This window comes from Lissotriton helveticus, chromosome 12, assembly GCF_964261635.1.
Source record: "Lissotriton helveticus chromosome 12, aLisHel1.1, whole genome shotgun sequence".
Lineage (NCBI taxonomy): Eukaryota > Metazoa > Chordata > Amphibia > Caudata > Salamandridae > Lissotriton > Lissotriton helveticus.
In genome coordinates, this window is record NC_136073.1 from 298,477,767 (window position 1) to 298,499,086 (window position 21,320).

Here is a 21,320-nt window from a genome sequence, read left to right on the forward strand (position 1 = left end):
GCCGTACCCCCATTGTACGATCGGTGTACGAGCCGTACCCCCATTGTACGATCGGTGTACGAGCCGTACCCCCATTGTACAATCTATGTACAAGCCATACCCCCATTGTAGATCGGTGTACGAGCCGTACCCCATGTACGATGGGTGTACGAGCCGTACTACCATTGTACGATGGGTGTACGAGCCGTACCCCCATTGTATGATCGGTGTACGAGCCGTAGCCCCATTGTACGATCGGTGTACGAGCCGTACCCCCATTGTACGTTGGGTGTACGAACCATACCCCATGTACGTTGGGTGTATGAGCCGTACCCCCATTGTACGATGGGGGTACGGCTCGTACACCCATCGTACAAGGGGTACGGCTCGTACACCGATCGTACAATGGGGGTACGGCTCATACACCGATCGTACAATAGGGGTACGGATCATACACCGATCGTACAATGGGGGTACGGCTCGTACACCGATCGTACAAAGGGGGTACAGCTCATACACCGATTGTACAATGGGGTATGGCTCGTACACCCATCGTACATGGGGTACGGCTCGTACACCGAACGTACAATGGGGGTACGGCTCGTACACCGATCTTACAATGGGGGTACGGCTCGTACACCCATCCTACAATGGGGGTACGGCTCATACACCCATCGTACATGGGGTACGGCTCGTACACCGATCGTACAATGGGGGTACGGCTCATACACCGATCGTACAATGGGGGTACGGCTCGTACACCCCATGATCGCAGGGGTACGGTGCGTACCCCTGTGATCATGGGGGGTACGGACAGTACAGTGTGTATGTGTTGGTGCGCTTTTCCGTACGACTCGCCCTTTCCTGACGTGGACCGTACGAATCGCATCCTCATACCCCGGTCCGGATCGTACTCGTCGGGTCGTACGGCATGTGTACGAGTCGTACAGTATGTGTACGAGTCGTACGGTTCACGGTTTCAGCCTTGCAATACGTACGGATCGCGACGATTCGGACGGATTCACGGAATACGGATCGTACTTCGCGACTCGGACGGACGGGTACGATTTGTACGGAGAGGGCTCCGGATGCAAATCGTACGGACGGTTTTTTTCCCGAATCGGAATCGACCTACATATGTGTAACAGATTCATACAAATTCATTACATTAAAAAGTATTTAGCATTCCATGAGAAATAAAACATTATTAAATTGTCAGGGCTCACCTCGAATTAAAAAACAACTTTACTATACATAGAGCTAGTTCATATTGAATTTGTTTAATCAATTTTATATTCTTACTATACATTAAAAACAATTAGATAAGGATTAGTTTCCTTGAACTAAGAACCTTTTTAAAAAATAAGACCATCCTGTAAGCACTATATACATTGTCTAAATATTGCAGTGCCAAAAGGGCGGGTCGACACTGACAAAGCCCGAACATTTTCAGCATATGGACCAGACACAGTTTCCTAGCAGAGGAGTAAAATTTACAAAAAATGATAACATGGTTCATGATTTGTTTGGAGATGTTATCACAAGGGCACAACTGGAGGTTTTGAGGCCAGTCATTTACTATGGGGAAGTTGACTAGTCTATGGAAACCCCCCAGTCAAAATCGATTTAAAAGGAACCTGTCATATGACATAAGTACTTTAAGGTTGAATCTTAAAAGTAATTAAAATCGTCTGATTATGTAGGACAATGGGCATTACTATCTCAGATGTCAGTCTGATAGTATCCAACATAGATAGAATCATTTTTTAAGTATCCTTCCTGGATATGTCACCAATGGAACTAGGATTGGTAAAGTACTCTGGATGGTCAAGATCTTGTAAAAAGTTGCGAACATAATCTATCCATGGAATCCTCAGGGCCCCGTCCATCCTCAGGACATCCAGAAGTATATCTCTGTTTAATTTTGCCTCTTCTTTTGTCCAAAGATCGTGCCATAACAGCACAGGCTCAAGCTTAATCAAGTCAGAAATAAAAGTGAGGCCCAGCTCAGTGGCGGTGCGTCCATTGGGGGCATTGGGGCGTTGCCCCCCCGCCCGCAGCTCCCTCGGCGTCTCTGAACTGAAGTAAACTCTCAGTTTACTTAAGTTCAAAGACGCCGAGGGACAACAATGCCTGTCAGTCAGCATGATGCAGCAGGACCGCCCACCCCCTTCGGAGTCTGAAGGGGGTGGGCGGTCCTGTGTCATGTTGACTGACAGGCATTGTCAGGGGCAGGCAGCAGCATAGGTGCGCATGAGTGGGGACGGAGGGCACATTTTTCAGCCGTGCTCACGCATGCGCACTTGTGCCTGCGCATGCCCATTATTAGAGCGAAACCTCGCTTTCCTAATGGGCAGGCGGGCAGAAAGCAACCATGCCCTGTGTCAATCCTGGCGCTGCTCCAGCGCCAGGATTGGCTGAGGACGGAGGGCGGGATTTCCGCTCCGGTGAAGCAAGGCGCCAAGGTCCCAGAAGATGCGGCGCTGACCGGCGGTCAGGTAAGTTTTCTTCCTTTATTATAATTCACCGGCCGCCCCCCCCCCCCCCCCCCCGACCCCCCCACCACCACCAGTTGACTATCGTGAGAAAGAGGAACGAGACTCGGGAGGGTAACGCAGATGCACTGATGATGTGTGAACTAGTTCAGGTGGGAGGTCCGCGCGTGCCAGCATGCACAGGACCTAGGGAATTCTTGCCCCAGATTAATCACCGCGGTCTTGTTTAAACGGGAATCCCTTCGATGAACCTATGTGAAACCGGGCATACATTTTCTAAAATTCGTGAAATCCCAGCGCTTTGATCATGTTACTTTTTACGAGAGGCAGCCCCAAGCAATCCATCACTGGGTGACTTAAACTTTGAAAATAAATCTCACCTAACTTCTGGTTAAACGGCAAACCAGGACATTTAAACAAGTCAGAGTGAGCGGTGTGTAAGTAAGCCCAACCACAACACGCCTCATGCTGCCCGGTTCCGTGTAAACTGAAGCAGCTGTTGGAGCCCGGCCGCCTGCAGCACTGCTGGCCCTCATTCCTGGACACAATCGGGTATTCTTAGAAGCAAGTACAAAGGCATTGGCAACTCAGGGCAAGACTCCTTGAATTCCGTCCGCCGCCTGCCAGCACCCTGTCAGCTTCCTGCGCCAAACGTTTTTAAGAGATTTTTTTTAGCATGAATTGTAGACTATCTAACGTGATATAAAAGCAAATGTTTTTCATTTCAAATGACGAATGATCTTTTTTTAAATTTAGTAACTGATATGTTCTTCGTGACTGTCTCCGCGCTCGTGCATAATTTTATAAATGACTAAGTACGTTTCCATGTTTATAAAAAAAATACGTTGGTGTTTGTTAGTACCATAAAGTGACACTGCTGGTTGCTACTTTGACACGGGGCGCCTCAAGCACAGGCCTTCCTTGATGTGAGCTGCGGACTCCATAGATTATGCCTTCCATGGATGGGGTGTCAAACGGCGTTCTACAGACCGAAAATAATGATGTCCATGTGTTTTTTTTTGCTAATGTACTACAGCAAGTCCGGTTTTGTTTGTGTTCTCTGTTTTACTGAAGTAACAAGTTGTTTTTTCGTCGTTGCTCCCTCAAATGTGTGTGCCACTCTGTTTTGCTTTTTAACAAAGTCATAGAAATGTCTAGGTCTATTCCATTCGGGCTGATGGAAAAATTAAATGAATAAGTACATGTTTTCATGCACCAAAAAAAACGGAAGAGTTTTACATATTTGTGATTTCCTCTGCTAACAGTATATACTTTTGTGTATTTATGCTGTCCACGTTTTGCTTTTCTCAGATGGTGCAGAGAGATGTGTCTTTATGAGTAGGTTGTGCTGTTATTTCACAGTGTGAATTTGATTCTGTGACTTGAATTCACGGTGCGTTGTTTATGCTGTTCTGCCATGATTTTACTGCTGGATGTTTCTGTACACGTTTGCAGCGCTTGTACACTGACATGGTATATTTTTGTGCTGTGGGGTCACAGTGAGCTATTACTGTTGGTTTTCTAAGTTATGTGTCTGTCTCAGTAAAATCATGTTTCTGTAGGTTCACTCATACCTATGGAGTTTTTACATAAGGCTGGCCATGGGCAACAGTAGAAGTGTAGGGCATTCCTTGGCGCTTCTGGGAAAGATTGTCCTCTAGAGCTCATAAAAATTGGCAATTTCTTAAATGACATAATTCAATTGTATTGCTTTATTAACCTTCCTGCTTTCTCAAATTTGCTTAAAAATGCACCATTTGTCCACTCTTTTTTCAATATGTTCTCCCCCGAGGCCCCGGAGGTTGTACAGGCTCACTTGCTACGCTCGCTTGCCGCCATGCGGGCCGGCAATAATTTGCCGCCTCACCACTTTCAAATGTCACCAGCCGCCACTGGCCCAGCTCCGCATGACATATGTATGTTGAGGTACCATTCGGGACAGATAACATATATTTTAAAAAGGAGTTTTCTACTTTTTGAATGTGAAGCAGATCAACAGGCCCCCATACCCAAGTCGCGAAAGCTGCAGCAGAAACACATTTTGATTCCTCAGGAGGCCTCTTGCCTAATTTTTTTGCAAAGGAACTAATTGCAGATGTACTACATAATAATACCAGTATTTTTTGCAGCCACAGCCTGTGTCCACGTTTCATTATTGGGAAAGAGAATGCCCAAATAAGAAAATGTTTTAGGAGGCCTAACCTTTTGTCCAGCCACAAACATATCTTTGGGTTTTCTGATGCCAGTACCTCAACGCATTATAAAAGATTTAGAGGTTGTTCTTCCGGACCAATGCGGCTTTATGCCGGCCAGAGGAACCCGTCACTGCATCCGCCGCCTCCATCTGGCCTTAGCCCACCGTTCCCGCCTCTCTCCCTATCTGGCCCTCCTCTTTCTCGATTTCGAGAAAGCCTTCGATACGGTGGGCTGGGAGTATCTGCAGGACGTGCTGAGGGAAATGGAATTTGGCCCCCGGTTCCGCAACTATATTGGGATCCTCTATGCGAACCCCAGGGCCCGTGTACTAGTCAACGGGACGCTTTCACGGACGTTCTGAATTCGTAGAGGGACGCGCCAGGGGTGCCCACTGTCTCCGTTTCTATTCGCGTTAGCGATGGAGCCCCTGGCGACGCTCATCCAGCACGACCGCCTTATCCGGGGGTGGGCCTGGAATGAGAGTCACATAGATAAGATCGCCCTCTACGCGGACGATGTGCTTCTGTACCTGGCAGATCCGGCAAACTCGGGCCCCAGATGCCTGCAACTCCTCTGGGATTTCGAGCGAGTCTCCGGCCTCTGACTTAATGCGGCCAAGTCCACTCTGGTCCCCCTACACCCCACCCGGGAGTGTTTTCACTGGCAGTCGTCCATTCCTCTTCATCATCATTTGGTCAAATATCTGGGGATATGGGTGACTCTTCTGCCAGAGTTGGAGTGGGCACTGAACGTCGCACCCCTGGTGACGCGGATGAGATCGGACTTGAAGAAATGGCACTCCCGTCTCCTTAACCCCCTGGGCGGAGCGCGCTGTTCAAGATGATGATTCTTCCCCGTTTCCTTTATACCCTGCAGAACACCTCCATTCCACTCCCCCGTGCCTGGTTTCGGGAGTTGGACGGCACCCTGTCCAGGTTCCTCTGGGGCGGCAGGCAACCGCGGATCTCCCTCGCGCACGGCCTCATCCCACCTTACGACGGAGGCCTATGGGTGATTCATCTCTACCTTTATTATCTAGCAACCAAACTAATAGTCATCCACGACTGGTATGCGGGCGGCTGGTTCGACCCGGCATACCGGGTGGAGCTGGAGGAGACAGACTTCCCTCGGATCCAGGCGTACCTCTACGGATGCCTGATTCCGCAAACTCTGGCCCCCAATACCAGGACGGTCTTGACGGCTTGGCGAACTGCCCTGCGCCATACGGGATGGGACCGCAAACTTACCCGCCAAGTGCCTTTATGGCATGGGAACTGGCTCCGCGAGGTGTCTTCCCTGGGTGGGTTCCGTCGTTGGGATCTCATTGGGGTATCAGTGCTTGGGGATGTATGGGTGGGAGACCACATTCGAACCTTTGCGGACCTGCAGCAGCGCTATGCCCTTCCCCATGCCCAGCACTTCCGCTACCTGCAGCTGCGTCACGCCCTCCAAACGCACCTTCTCGCGCCATATGCCCTCCCAGAATTTAGCCCACTGGAGGCCCAAGTAATGATGGGGGACCTGGGGAGACGGGGAGTGTCCCGAATATACCGTGCTCTAGTCAATAACAACCCCGCGTCCCTCGACCACCTACGTGCCCGATGGGAGGAGTGGGTGGGACCCCTGGAGGAGGCGGACTGGAGGGAGGCTTTGATGGCCCCATGTACCCTGACCACGTCCTCCAAGCTGCGGCTGGTACAGATATATTACCTGCACACGTCCTACCTCACCCCGGAGAGGCTGTTTCGAGCCCGCCTAAGAGCCTCCCCTGTGAAGCCTGCCCTAGATGTGGATACTCTCCGGCGGATTTTTTCCACGTGGTGTGGACGTGCCCGGGGCTGGAGAGGTTTTGGGGGGGAGTGGAGAGAGAGTTAACACAGGCCTTGGGGTGGGAGGTCCCTCATGACCCGATTTGGATGCTCCTGGGGGTATTTGATGGCCTGGATGGTACCAGATCAGAAAAACGCCTGCTGGGGACGGCGGTGGCCGTGGCTAAGCGGGACATAGTGCACCACTGGCTTCGAGACTCAGCTCCCACGGTGAAGGGCTGGAGGAGAGGGGTGGGCTGGTGTGGGGCCCAAGAGGAGGCCCTTTGTCAATCCCGGGATTCACCGGAACGCTTCTCCGGAGTCTGGGGGAAATGGTACAACCTGCTGCCACCGTAATCCTGGAGCAATATTTTGTTTCTTGCCCAATTCAAATGTTGTGATGTCGGACTGGATTGCTAATAACTTTTTTATGTATGATGCTGATTTTCTCCATCTGTGCCTAATGATTGTCGAGCTGCTGCCAATGAATTGTCCTTGTTGTTTTGAAATGCCAATAAAATTGATTATAAAAAAAAAAAAAGATTTAGAGGAGATAACTCTTAACCCTAAATCATTCATAAAATTGGTAAAATTATTCAGTATCTTCTGAAGTCCTACTTGTGTGTGAGACATGAGCATGTCTACATACAAGAGGGCTGGGATCGGGTATCTCGTCACTTGGGGGAGGTCATAATTATCATTTAAAAGGGCCTTCCCCAGTCCGTTTATATACAGGTTAAAAAGAAAAGGGGCAAGAACACACCCTTGCCTAACGCCACTTCTTGTATGAATGGGCGCTGATCGTTCACCCTTTAAGCCGCAGCACACTTGTGCATTAACGTTGCAGTAAAGACAATAAATAATCTGTAGATTAACCCCCATTACTTCTAAAATTGACAAAAGTTTATTGAGGATCACGCAATCAAATGCGGCTGTGAGATCCACAAATGCTAAAAATAGGTTCCCCTTCTTTGCCCTTGTGTATTTGCCAACTAGGAGAGACAAATTTAATCCCTGCTCTATGGTTCCTACACCAGCTCGAAAGCCGTATTGCTGGTCTGATAGGACGGAGTTTTCTTCTGCCCAGTCCTGGAGACGCTCCAGTATTATTCTACCCGCTACTTTTGTTATGGCGTCTAATAGGGAGAATAGCCTACAGAACGCTGGGTGTTGTCTGTCCTCCTTTTTAAAAATGGGCACAATAGTTGATTCTACCCAAGTAGGTGGAAAGACTGCACTACAGCTAGCATGTAGAACTTGTGCTAAAAGAGGGGCCCATGGAAGAGTGTTAGATTTAAACATACCTACAGGGACCCCGTCGGGACCAGGCGCTTGGCCACCCTTACTTGCAGTAAGAGCCTGGACATCTAACCTGGGCTTCTATTGAAATTCTATAACGCATTTAAGCAAGCCCATTATCGCTGTTTTTGCGGCAGTTTCCTGCCACTAAAACTGCGATCATTTTAACGAGGTTCTTGCTAATATGCCCCATAATTATTAAGCAGGTAAATCTGAATATTATCAATGTTTCGACTATGGCTAAACCAGTCTGGCTTGCTGAAGAAGTGGGGATAACATTCATTAGGCAACTCTGCCCCACCTTTTTATAGATGCAGCAAGTGGTAAAGAAAATTGTGAGGTTTGTAAATTGTTAGGATTTTCCTTAAAAAAAGAAGATAAATTGTTTTATTGCTTTACTAAATGACAGCTAGCAAAATGTGTGCTTATAATACAAGTTAAAAAAAGAGGAGCAAAGAGAGGAGGAAAGTAGAGGGAAAAAAGGTGAAAAGAGACTGCAAACTAAAGAAAGGAGTAGGAAAGAGAGAGAACACCTATCCATTGTCATCAGAGTAAACTAGGAATTATAAGTCAATAGGCAGGGTCTATCAGTCACTGGTAGGGCCATGGGGCTTTCTTACTTTACTGGGATCTCCTCGGTGTTTGTTCAGATGTTAAATCAGACTTCTGTATGTATTAAGTCATGTTTATCCCAGAGCTTCCTTACTAAAATATTTTTGAAGTCCGACATTCTTAGGATATGAGTGTTGCCTCTTTGACCTCAACATGCCCAAGTCTACCAAGAAAGATACGATAACCTACCTATTTTCCCACAGAATGCAAGTGAATTTAAATCAAGAACAACAAAGAGATCAAGGAGTTGTAGTAATTGTAAAAGAAAGTAGGTTGGTAATTGGGGTATACATGAGTCCAGTGCAATGAAAAAGGCCACAAACTTGTCAGGGGAAAAACTATTTCAATAACTTAACCACTTGGCTGCTAAGGTACATCCCCTCTTCCCATTGACTTTCCATTGAAATCAATGGAAACTCCATGACGAGTTACCCTTGTCATTAGCACTGAAGGGGTTAAACCTTAGTCATCCTATAGGTACCTGTAGCACAGATCCACTGGCTCCCCATTGAGAAGAGAGTAACTTTCAAAATACACACCCATGCCTACAAATGCCTCCATAACACTGGACCCCAATATCTCAATGATAGAACCTTCTTCCACATACCCAAGAGGAACCTCCGATCTGCCGACCTCGCCGAAACCCCGTGCATCTGCAGAGCAAGAACGGGTGGAAGAATCTTCTCCTACATCGCGGGCAAGACCTGGAATGAGCTCTTGATCCACATCATACGCACCCCCACTGTGCACATCTTTAGGAAGACCCTCAAGACCTGGCTCTTCGACTGACCGGAGTTGCCTCTCTGACTGATTGATTGATCAGACAAGGTTAACCTAGAAAAAAGTATAACATATTTAGCAGTAACAAAACAGCTAAAATGTTAAAACCCAAAACAATAAACTACCAAAACCAATTGATACAAGTGGAGAAAAATTATATGAGCAAAATCACAACAAAATGACAACATCAGATTTAGAGGAAAAAAGCCTCAATAAAAAGTAAAGTGCTAATCTGTAGTCACTGTTTGCATGTCTCCCACACACTGCCTAACACCTTTTTTATATTCTCTCTTCTAAATTTATTTATTGCTCTCTTTGTCCTCCTCCATCATTCTCCCCTTCCCTTTATCTCCTCCTTCTCCACGTTACCCCTCCCGCGCCTGACCTCCCTGCCCCCCGAACTCCCTGCCCCCTCTGCCTACTTTGCTGTGTTAATCATTCTTTCATAGATCCCCCTTTCCTTTATTCACTCTTTTGTTATTTACCTACTCTTCCCTCACTATACTTCATTTTACCAGACTCTCTTTCTCTCTTTATCGTCTCCCGCCAGTAGTAACTTGAACAGGATGTTTTATTTTTACTCAACATGATGGTACCAATTTTTACCCTCCCAAGTCCACCTAGCCACCTCATGATCCTCCTCTCAAACTAGAAGAATGAAAGTCTGAACTAGCTGCGTTGGAAGTAGGGGAGGGTGGCGGAAATGGCAAAATCCACCATGCTTCACAATCATATGTTTTTGCCAAACTGAGTTGGCAATAGTCTGCCAACTCTGCAGGCAGAGCAGAGTTCACTGCCCACACCTAATTTTGAGTTTGCCGGACATTGTATTCCATCAGAAATGCTGAGTCTGCATCTATAGTTAGAGTCGGGCAGACTGCCCGGTTTAAGCCAAAGCAGTAAAATGTGCCCCATCGTCATAAACCTTCAGTGGACTGCTGAAGCAATTGCATACCTTTGGAGGTAAGTCATATGATCACCTGCCTCAATTAGAGTGGCAGTCAGATGTGTTATTTTTACTGTCCATCACCTCCAGAGAAGCAGCAGGCAGGTCATCCTGGTCAGAGTTTTTACCTTCTGGCTTATTCTTATTGTTTTATTGAAGTCGAAATCCTTCAGCAGGACAATACTGAAGGCTGTATCTGACAAGGTCCTCTCAAAGTCAAAATACTATAGGATGTGGCCACACTGAAGCTGTTGGCTTTGGTGGAAATAGCTGCAGGCAGGAAATTAAGATTTTGAACCTGGCGGAGTGCTCTCATTGGCTGGATTCAAGTTTTCTACACTGGGACTTAGACTTTTTTTTTGGAGCTACAAAACGTCTAGCAGGATAAGTCTAGGTGTAGCTTGACAGTTTGTAATGAACCTAGGTAGCACCTTGGACAGATAGCCTTTGGTGATTAGCCCGGTCTTCCAGCGAAAATTGTCCTAGTCCTAACTTTTTCCTCTTTTTAAAACAGTCCCTCTTAGTCAAGTCTAAAACCCTGGGGACCTCAGGGACGCACTTATGGTCCAGGAATCACTCCAGCAAAGGCCGCCAGCTTGGTGCAGTCCAGAATCAGTTCCTATTGGTCAGCTAATCACTCCAATAAGGCCTCTTGAAGATTGGTAAGTTGTTCCTGACAGTAAATCATGTCATCAAGCCAGGTCTTAAATTTGGGTGCCCTCCCCCTGCCACACCTACAGGCCACCCGTCTTTTGGCCATGATCAGTGCAAGGGCTACATATTTGCGATGCGTCACCTGCACATTTTAACATACCCCAGCAAGGCTGTCAATGGCGTAGGCTCGATGTTCGTATTCCTCTTCAGAGTCAAGGCCTCGAAGACATGCCTCCAAAGTCACACACCCCTGAGCAGTCCCAGGCCAGGTGCAGAAAATCAGCGCTCGGAGCCTGACACCTGTCACATCTGTCTGAGTGTCATAGCTTATATTTGTGCATCCTGACTGGTGTATAATATAGTCTATGCAGGTATTTATAATGAATTATTCGCAACCTACTGGTAGCCGAAACCCACTCAGTCTGCGAACAGCAATATTCCCAGTGATCATCCGTCAGGGGAAAGCCTAGCTTCTCACCCCAGCGTGTGCAGGATGGAGTGGTCAGTACTTCCCTCTGTGTGTGAACCGTGCGGTATATTGATGAAATAAGGCGCTTGGCCATCGTATTTTGGAGGATTAGGTGCAGTGGTGCAAGTGTTAGGGGCTCAGCTGGGAATTCCGGAGTTAATGACCTGACTCCCTGTCTAAGCCCTATGTACAAGAAGACGTCAAGCAGAGTCTGTCGTATGTCCTGAAATACACTCCCGGAATCCAGAAACCGCCCATCCCGGTACAGGTCACTCCAGGTACTAATTCCAACTCGGTCCCTAAAGTTATGAAATACTGCTTCCTGGAGAAGGGGCATGTCCGGGTGATACGCAAGCGGCAACAGCGGGGAGTAGGTCATAGGGGTGATCAGCAGTTGTCCAATGCGTCGCCACGCTGTGAACGTAGCATTAACAGCGGTTTGTGTCTTCTCCTGTGCACCTGGAACAGCTTAAAGTGCACCTTCGATCGGTATTGGGTGTGTAAGCCAATGTTCAGTCGCAACCTGTGGCATATATTTCGGTTGATTCACCCAAAAGAACACATAATGGGCCTGTGCGCTAATATAGTAAAGTACAAAGTCTGGAATTCCAAACCCCCCTTTCGAATAAGGCCTTATCAGAGCATCCCAGTGTAACCTTGGTTGCTTACCTTCCATACTAGTCGTATCAGCTCCGTTTTAAGAGCCTTAAAAAAATGTCTCCCCGGCTAAAACGGTATATTGAGGAAAAGGTAAAGCAACTGGGGGAGTATGACCATCTTAATTAGGGAAGCCCGACCTGCCATAGAGAGCGGTAATGTAATCCAGCAGGCAACACAGTCCACTATGCGATTTGGTGCAGTTCCATAATTAAGACGCATCAGCTCCTCTTTATCCCTGGTAACACGGATACCTAGATAACGCAGTTCGTCACTGCACCACTCCAGTGGATAGTCTAGGGAGAAGCGTTCTACAGATGTTGTCAGCAGGAAGAAACAGGACTTTTCCCAGTTTATTTGGATCCCAGACAGCTTCCCAAAGACAATGAACTCCCAGAGGAGTGGGTTTAAATTATGTTTGGGGTCCCTGACATATAAAGTTATTTGATCGGCATATAACGAGATTAGTATCTGCCTCAAGTTACACTGCAGAGCTTTGTCATTGTGGCGTTGTCTCAGCCTTGCTGCCAAATTCTCCATTGCTAAGCAGAAAAGCAAGGGGGACAGGGGGTCAGTCAACTGATCCTTGGACTCCACTTCTCATTCTTGGGTACAGGTAGTTGCAGGCACAGGTCTTTGGGTTTCTACCAAGGTTACAGACAGCAGGTCCACACTCTCTTCTGTTCTTCCAGAGATGCAGATGTGGTCTGTCAAGGTGGGGTGCGGTACCATTTTTCTACAATTTACTTCCCCATGAGTGGGTGTGACATCAGGACACTTCCTAACCCTTGGGCAAAAATAGGTTCCCACTGCAACGATTCACCCTTTTCCAGCATATCCTGTTTCTCTTACGAAAAACTATCACAAAACTAACCATTCTCAAAGCCCTATCCCGACCCCAAACGGCCTTAGACAAGGATGCCTTCTTGCACCCCTATTGTTTTCCCTCTACCTCAGCGATATGCCTCAACGTCTTCAGCAAGTATCCAATTTTCCACCAAAAATAGCCTTCCACAATATACATACTATGTTATATGCAGATGATATAATTATATTAGATCTAACTCCATTTGGTCTACAAAGAAGCCTTCATGCACTGCATAACTACACGGAGGAAAATTATCTAAAACCTAACATCACAAAAACAAAAATAGTTTCATTTTCAGGAAGGAAAAAGAGCACAAAATTCAGCTGGACCCTAGGGGGAAAAAAGGTGGAAGAGGTAAATGAATAAACCTATTTAGGCAGAATCTTCACTGAGGGCCAGATGTAGGTAAATCTATTTTACTGACTCAAAAATACCGAATTTTACCGATTCGGTATTTATGAATCGGTAAAACAGAAGTACTGAGATGTAGGTAAATGCAGATGTGCATTTACCGAATCGGTAATATTCGGTATTTACCGATTCGGTAAATACCGACCGGTAATGCCCATTCATTCCTATGGGCTTTGAAGCCCATAGGAATGAATGGGCATTACCGATTCGGTATTTACCGAATCGGTAAATACCAAATTTCACAAGGGTGCAGGGGGTGTCACTTTGACACCCTCTAGCACCCCCAAAACAGGTTTGGGTGCCATGTGGCAGGCATACATGCCCTAAGGGCAGGTCTGCCTGTCATATGGCACAGGTGTGCATGCACACATGTGCATGCACACCGGAATCGGTATTTTACCTTCAAATTTAATTTGATGGTAAAATACCGATTCGGGAAGGCTTGTGGGACTCAGAAGAGTCCCACCTACATATCAAATTTACCGATTCGGTAAAAATACCGATTCGGTATTTTACAGAATCGGTAAATTTACCGATCGGTAAATTTACCGATTCTGTAAAAATATGCCCCCTACATCTCAAATTCCATTTACCGGTCGTAACGGCCGAATTCGGCCGTTACCGACCGGTAAAAGCCTACCTACATCTGGCCCTAGGTCTCTTCAAAATCGGCCACACACTCTGAATCTGACCCGGAAATCTGATGTACACGTGGGAGCTCTTTCAAGGTTATATGCAGCATCAGGACAAAGGCATTTTTCTTCTTTGCTTACGGTATACAGCGTCAATATCCCGCAAGTACTGTCATATGCCCTGGAATATATTCCAATAAACCAATGGAGTTTCTTGGATTTAAAAGAAGGAAAAATCCTACGGAAGTTAACGAAGGTGTCTCAGGCAGTACCAGTACAAGCCCTCCGCCTTGAGTATTCACTAACCAGTTCCTATTCCCGAGGAATCGCCAATATCATCAGGTGGGTGTATAATCTCCTTCATGCGGAAGAAGGAACGCTTCGATCTTTGCTCAAAATAGAAACATTTGACTGCGATTCCTCCAAACATGTATTCTCAAAAAATGCGTTAGCTGCTTTTACGTTATCAGAGACTAACATCAACTTGTTACTAGCTTGGACACCAGCCTAGTTGAAACTCTTTTTAAAGCACTTCACTCCAAGACTTAGTTTCCACCTTGACTCTCTGTATTGCTCTAAACTGTCTCTATATAAGAATCTTACTGAAACTATAGTATTCAAGAAACCTCAGCAATATATTACTTTTAATCTAAATCATGGGGTCAGGAGATCGATTGTTTTGCTTCGATTTGGGATACTACCTGTAAAAACCGTAACATCTAAATGGCATTTAAAAGAAAGCTCTATGTGTAATCTGTGTGAAGGCGGGGAGCAGGATTTGGAGCACTTGATATTTATTTGCCCAAATACGAAAGTGGTATTGGCAAGAAAGAGGTTTTTACAACCAGTTTATACCAAATGTAGAATTAACTCAGCAAAGGAACTGATTATTTTATGTAAAGCTCCCCCTAACGAATTTGTTTGTTACAATTTTTACAATTTTTTAAAAGCATTTTTAACTTTGTATTAGAATGAAAATTTTAACAAAATGGTGTAAAAAATTGATTATTATGCATGAAATATTTGTGGTTCTCAGGCGAGTACCAAATCAAATAAATAAAAACTTGATTATGAACCATTCTCAGGGAAAGTCAAGAAGGCAGAACCTTTCTGCCTCTGGAGGAGGATTGTGGCCCAGTAAAGTGCATGTCTAGGGATACGAGCAGTCCCTACCTCCATAACAACAACAATCTGCTCTAGGACTGCGTCCCACTGAATGGAACCAAGCTTGCTACAGTGGGATCTGGAATCAAAGATACCATCCTTCCCAAGTCTCACTTTTTATTACCTATAGTCAGGTCTTGCTCTGGTCCCTTTAAAGTTAATGAAATTCCTACATAATCCCTGACTACTTTTCCTGGGAGAGGACAAGTGACATACCTCACACCTAGGTCTTCCTGTGAAAAAGCCCAACCGTTTCTGTTCTTGGAGCAGTTCGCACACCCCATGAAGGTAAAAGCATGGACAGGGAGGGCAGCTGCAAAAAGACTAATTTTTAGCCTGCTATAGCTTCAGATAGCTAAAGTCTAACTTTTTAAAAGTTTTTCTTTCTGTATAGTTTTCAAAACTCCGACCTCACCATTCAACTGGTTTTTTAATAAATTTTTATTTATTTATTTACTTTATTTATTGAAGTTTTGTATAGCGCTAGCTGGACCCGAGGGTATCAGAGCGCTTCACAGCATGTACAATTATGAGCACACAAATTCTGTAAGAAAAACAAGAGCAGAGAAGAAACAAAACCAAAGACAAAAAACACCTTCAGTATACCAACTCAAAGGCAATATGTAAATAGTTGCGGAACATATCTCCAGGTGGAGGGGTTTCAAGAAGTGAAATAGTAATCCTTTCCCAAGTCCTTTCTGGGTTACTCTTTATGGTCGAGAGCGCTCTAGGAAGAGGGCTTTGAGAAGTGTCTTGAATTTCGGGAAGGAGGTGGTCATTCTGATGTGAGGTGGGATGGAGTTCCAAATCTTAGGCGCATTACCCACGAAGGATTTATTTGCGGTTTTGAGTTTCCGATATTTCAGTGGGATGAGTAGAAGCGTGTTGGAGCTTCTGAGGTTCCTGGACTGACCGGCCCTTTTGAGTTTGGCGGCCAGATATTCAGGTTTGCCTGTGTGCAAGGCTTTATGCGTGAGACAAGCTGTGCGGAAGCTGGCTTGTTGATCAATAGGAAGCCACTCAGTTCCCTAAGTCCCGGAGAGATGTGCTAAAATTTCTTCGTTCCTTTGACCATTCTTGCTGCGGCGTTGAGGGTAGTGGTCAGGGGACCTAGGTGAGATTTTGCTGATCCGGTCAATGCTGCGATTCCATAGTCAATTCTGGAAAGCACCAATGCCTGCGTGGCCTGTTTAAGATCTTCTGGAGGGAGGAAGGGTTTTATTCTGTACAGCAGCTTCAGGTTTAGGAACGCGCTTTTTGCGGCTTTTGAGATGTGTTTTTTCATGTCCAGCTTGGGGTCGAGGGTAAAATCTAGGGATTTCACTGAGTCCGTTGGTGCAAGGGCCCCATTGAGGGCGTCTGTGGCTTTGAGCCATTCTTCGATTTGAGGGGTTTTGTCTCTATTAGAGATGAGGAGAACGTCTGTTTTCTCTTGGTTGAGTTTGAGGTGGTTCATTGAGAGCTACTGTTGGACCTTTTTGAGCGTGACATATAGTCTGCGGATGTCTTCGATCAAGGTAGTTTCCAAATAGAATTGTGTATCGTCCGCATAGAGGTGGAAGGAGATGTTGGAGTTCCTTAGAAGTGTGGTGAGGGATTCCATGTAGATGTTGAAAAGTTGTGGAGAGAGTACTGACCTTTGTGGAACTCCTCTACTGACGGGAAGGGGGTCAGACTCAAAGTTGTTGATTTTTATTCTTAGTGTGCGGTGGTGAAAGAAGGAGGAGAACCATTTTAGTACCGTCCGTTCAATGCCTGCTCTCTCCTTGAGGACTTTGAGGAGCAGGGTGTTGTCAACTGTATCGAACGCGGCCGATAGGTCAAGTAGGATGAGAAGGCTACATTGGTCAGAGTCAAGTGACCTGTGAAGATCGTCTAGGGCATTTAAGATTGCGATTTCGGTGCTGCATGCCTTTCTGAATCCTGATTGGTGTGGGTCTAGTAGTTTGATGTTCTCTAGGTGTTGGGTTAACTGTGGGAGAACACATCTTTCAAGAATTTTGGATAAAAGAGGAAGGTTTGATACCGGTCTGAAGTTGTTCAAATCCTCAGTGTCCAGATCTGTTTTTTTTAGTAACGGAGTGACTTGACCTACTTTGAGGCAGTCACGAATGAGTCCCGTGCTCAGTGAACTGTTGATTATCTTGCACCAGATTGGGGCTAGGGTAAGCTTCAGGTCTTTCGCCAGGCTCGAGGGCAGCTGATCTAGGGAGTGAGAAGAGGGTTTAGCGGCGGCTATCAGCTTAATAATCTCTTCTTCCTGGATGGGGTGGAAGGAGGACCAAAGAGTAGGAGTGATCACTGGGGTGTTGCATATTGTTGCTGGTGTCGAGGTCGCCGTGAGGGTGGAGGGATAGGTGTTGAGTGATAGATCTATTTTGGCGATTTTTTTGTTGAAAAAGCTGGCAAAGTTGTCACAGAGCGTTGTTGACGCCACCATGTTGGTTGTCGACGGTTTGAATGTTTGGTTCCTAATGATGTTAAAGAGTTCATTGTGGCGGTTGTTTGCATTGTCTAGGGCAGAGCAGAAGAAAGATGTCTTTTTTTTCTTGATGTGCTTGTTGTAGTTTCTGCGTGCTGCCTTGAGTTGATCACGATGGAGGGAGGAGGGAATATTTCTCTAAGCTCTTTCTACGGTTCTGAGGTGTCTTCTTTCCTCATTGATGTCAGTGGTGAACCAGGACCTAGAGGGGGTGCTTCTGGTTTTTTTTTAGTTTCAGGGGCGCCAGCCGGTCCAGGGTGAGCGACAAGTTAGATTGGTAGAGCGAGGTAAGTTCTGTGGTTGAGAGGTGCTCCGCTTCAATTGAGAGGAGCATGCTTAGCCCTTCTTCTAGTTTGTCTCAAGGGACTCAGGGTGTGTTCCTGGTCCATTTCGGTGGTGCCAGAGTGAGGGGTTTGGATAGGGCCGGTTGGTTGATATGAAAAAGAATAATGTGGTGATCGGACCAGTCAATGGGAATGATGTAGTCAATAGTGATTGATTTCGTGTCCGAGATGATTGCATCCAGGACCGCTCCTCTGAGGTGTGTTTCTTCTGAACAGTGTTGGATCATACCGTTATCTAGCAAGAGGCTGAGAGATAGGATGAGCAGGTTTTTTGTTTCATTCCATCTTAAGTTGAGGTCACTCAGAATTATGCTGTTATCGTTCCTGAGAGCGCATTGAGTGATCAAGTTTGAGAGCTGTGTTCCAAATTTGTTGTGGTTACCAGGTGGGTGGACAGGAGATGGCAATGTAGCGAACTGTTAGTACGCGCTTTGATGATGACCGATAGGCATTTGAAGGTGTTATAAAGGCATGGCAATGGTTGAATTAATGTGGAAGCTTAATCCAAATTAGAGTTAGGAGCCTTACCTTCTGAGTTACAATTCTAACTTGGGAGTGACTTACTTATTATTTAAAGTAACGTTCTTTTCTTTCAAAATGGGCTATTTTTACACATTTACCTGTACAGCCATGTTTTGCTAGTCTGGTTGGTGTCATAAAACATGCTACAGTCCACAGGTTACATTTACTTCCATAAAATTGGTGTATTTCCTTCACCATATGTTATGGCCTCAATCGAAAGTTTAATATTTCAGTTCAAAGTTGGTTGATTTTAACATGTTTTTTCAGAGTCACAGCGCACACAATGGAGACTAGTCAGCAGGGCCTCGGTGTGCAGAATTAGAAAAACATGAATAGCAAGGGGAGTTAGGCCCTAAGGCACGAGGGTTAGGCAAGGCCGTTTTGACCCATAATCTCTGGGAGAATAGCCTGCATCTCAATATTATTTAAAAAAAGCTTAATCTATTTGTGCTAAAAGGCAAACACTTTGCTTCTGTTTATCCTGATATTTTAATTATACCTTTTAACTTGTATATTTCATTTTAAATTTCATACATTGGTGTACAGAGAATGAAAAACATCAATATTTCACAACAACATCTCAAGATATTTCGTTGTCCATTTTGTAAAACAGTCTAAAAATAATAATAATCATGCTCTAAAGGACAATATCACAAAACATACAAAAAATAATTGTGAATAAATATTGTCAATAAACAACAATAGCAATCTTTTGGATGTCAAATGACACTATTCAATCCTTCCTTGAAATAATCAATAAAGTTTGAACAAGGAAAAAAATATTCTTTTGAATCCCTTGATTGTACAGTGAAAATCAAACACAATGTCTTAGCCTATTTTGCAAATGTGCCAACGCGTTTTGAGTACTGGTGTTTCCTTCTCAGGACTCTCATCAGGACTGTCTCATTCTTTTCTGCAATGGATTGTTTATGACAAAAAGTAAATATTAAGAACTCTCTCACTCTACATCTACTGTAACTTAAAATACCTAAATATAAGCCATTGTACCTGAATAACATGGGTGCACTCTCTCAAACTGCAGCTGCTTACTTATTCAGTATATTTCTTGGATTGAGGGCCTCCCAGTTTTCTGAGGACAATAGTAAGTATTACATTTAATGGTTTACTATGAGTAATGACTTAGTCGCATCTGCGATAGTCTATTTGTTATATCCCACCTTTTTGGGCGATGTGTGTTTCAGTGCTTATACAAGCATTTTGAACCCATTAATGCTCCTGCAAGAAAGCGTACCAATGCTTAGTTTGTTTTCCTTTAACAAACAAACACTTGCACCATTAGCGCTGGGCTGTACGGTAAATACCTGTGTTCAAATGCGCTAAATCCAGCCGGATTAGCTCCTAAATAACTTTTCGTTAGATGCTTCGTATTTCTTTTCTGCAACAAAAGAAGGGAACAGGTAGCATTTGTAACAAGCATTGGAAATGCAATAGGTCTCGCATTAGGAAAGTTTGAGCTATTGGTCTTATAAATTAATTTTTTATTTATTTATGTGTTTGTTAAAATAGCTAAATTAATAGCTCTGTCATTTACAATGCCAATAGTTATAACTTTCGCAAATGTTACACCGATTGCATTTGTAATGCAACATGTTTTTTATTTACGTGACTTAGATGTATTAATATTACAAATAACAATGGCTTTTATTTTTTTGTTAAATTAATTGTTAAATAATTTATTTAATTTGTAATAGCCGAGTTTAAAGGAACAACACGAAAAGCCTTATGTGGGTTCTTTCGTCATTGGGTGCTCTTCAAATAGCGCGCTGAACGCATTTGCTTTTAGGTGACCTGGTTTGATGTTTATGCCCGATGATTTGCAACCCTGTAGTATCCTGCGCACACATTGAATACATTAATAATTGCATGCATATTCAGATGAAAGCAGCTTTCAGGAAATAGCTCTGTGAGCAGGGAGAAGCGGCAAGTAGGGGAGAGGAGGGGAGTGCGAGTAAGAGATATTTAAAGGTACAGGCTTGCCTTGGCAGGTTTAAGTATCCATAGCAACATGCACCGAGAGAAAGTAAAATGAATCTTAAAGGCACCGCAGGAGAATTGTGAAATGGACAATCTGGTAGCTTGTTTTCTGCGGTCGCGTGAATGTTCGTATGAAGCAGTGATTAAAAAATTTAAACACTGGAAAAATGTCCTACTACGGAGCGGGTAAAAAAAAAACAAGACGGAGGGAAGGCAGAGAAGCGGAGGGGGGAGGAGAAATGCGACACGGCGGGCAGGGGAGGGTTTTTGTTAAATTAATTGTTAAATAATTTATTTAATTTGTAATAGCCGAGTTTAAAGGAACAACACAAAAAGCCTTATGTGGGTTCTTTCGTCAGTGGGTGCTCTTCAAATAGCGCGCTGAACGCATTTGCTTTTAGGTGACCTGGTTTGATGTTTATGCCCGATGATTTGCAACCCTGTAGTATCCTGCGCACACATTGAATACATTAATAATTGCATGCATATTCAGATGAAAGCAGCTTTCAGGAAATAGCTCTGTGCGCAGGGAGAAGCGGCAAGTAGGGGAGAGGAGGGGAGTGCGAGTAAGAGATATTTAAAGGTACAGGCTTGCCTTGGCAGGTTTAAGTATCCATAGCAGCATGTACCGAGAGAAAGGAAAATGAATCTTAAAGGCACCCCAGGAGAATTGTGAAATGGACAATCTGGTAGCTTGTTTTCTGCGGTCACGTGAATGTTCATATGAAGCAGTGATTAAAAAATGTAAACACTGAAAAAATGTCCTACTACGGAGCGGGTAAAAAAAAACAAGATGGGGGGAAGGCAGTGAAGGGGAGGGGGAGGAGAAATGCGACACGGCGGGCAGGGGAGGGGGCGGAGCGGGTAAAAAAAAACAAGACGGAGGGAAGGCAGAGATGGGTAGGGGGGAGGAGAAATGCGACACGGCGGGCAGGGGAGGGGCGGAGCGGGGAGAGCGGCATGAGGGTGTGAAGCAGCAGGGGCCTATGAAGTGAAGCTAAGCTTCA

General features: G+C 45.2%; 1 protein-coding gene across 2 annotated transcripts in view; it reads left to right on the forward strand.

Moving 5' to 3' along the window:
• The window catches only part of C12H16orf78 (chromosome 12 C16orf78 homolog), a 219,738-nt gene that overhangs the window by 100,743 nt on the left and 97,675 nt on the right, over positions 1–21,320 (forward strand). The window lies entirely within an intron of this gene.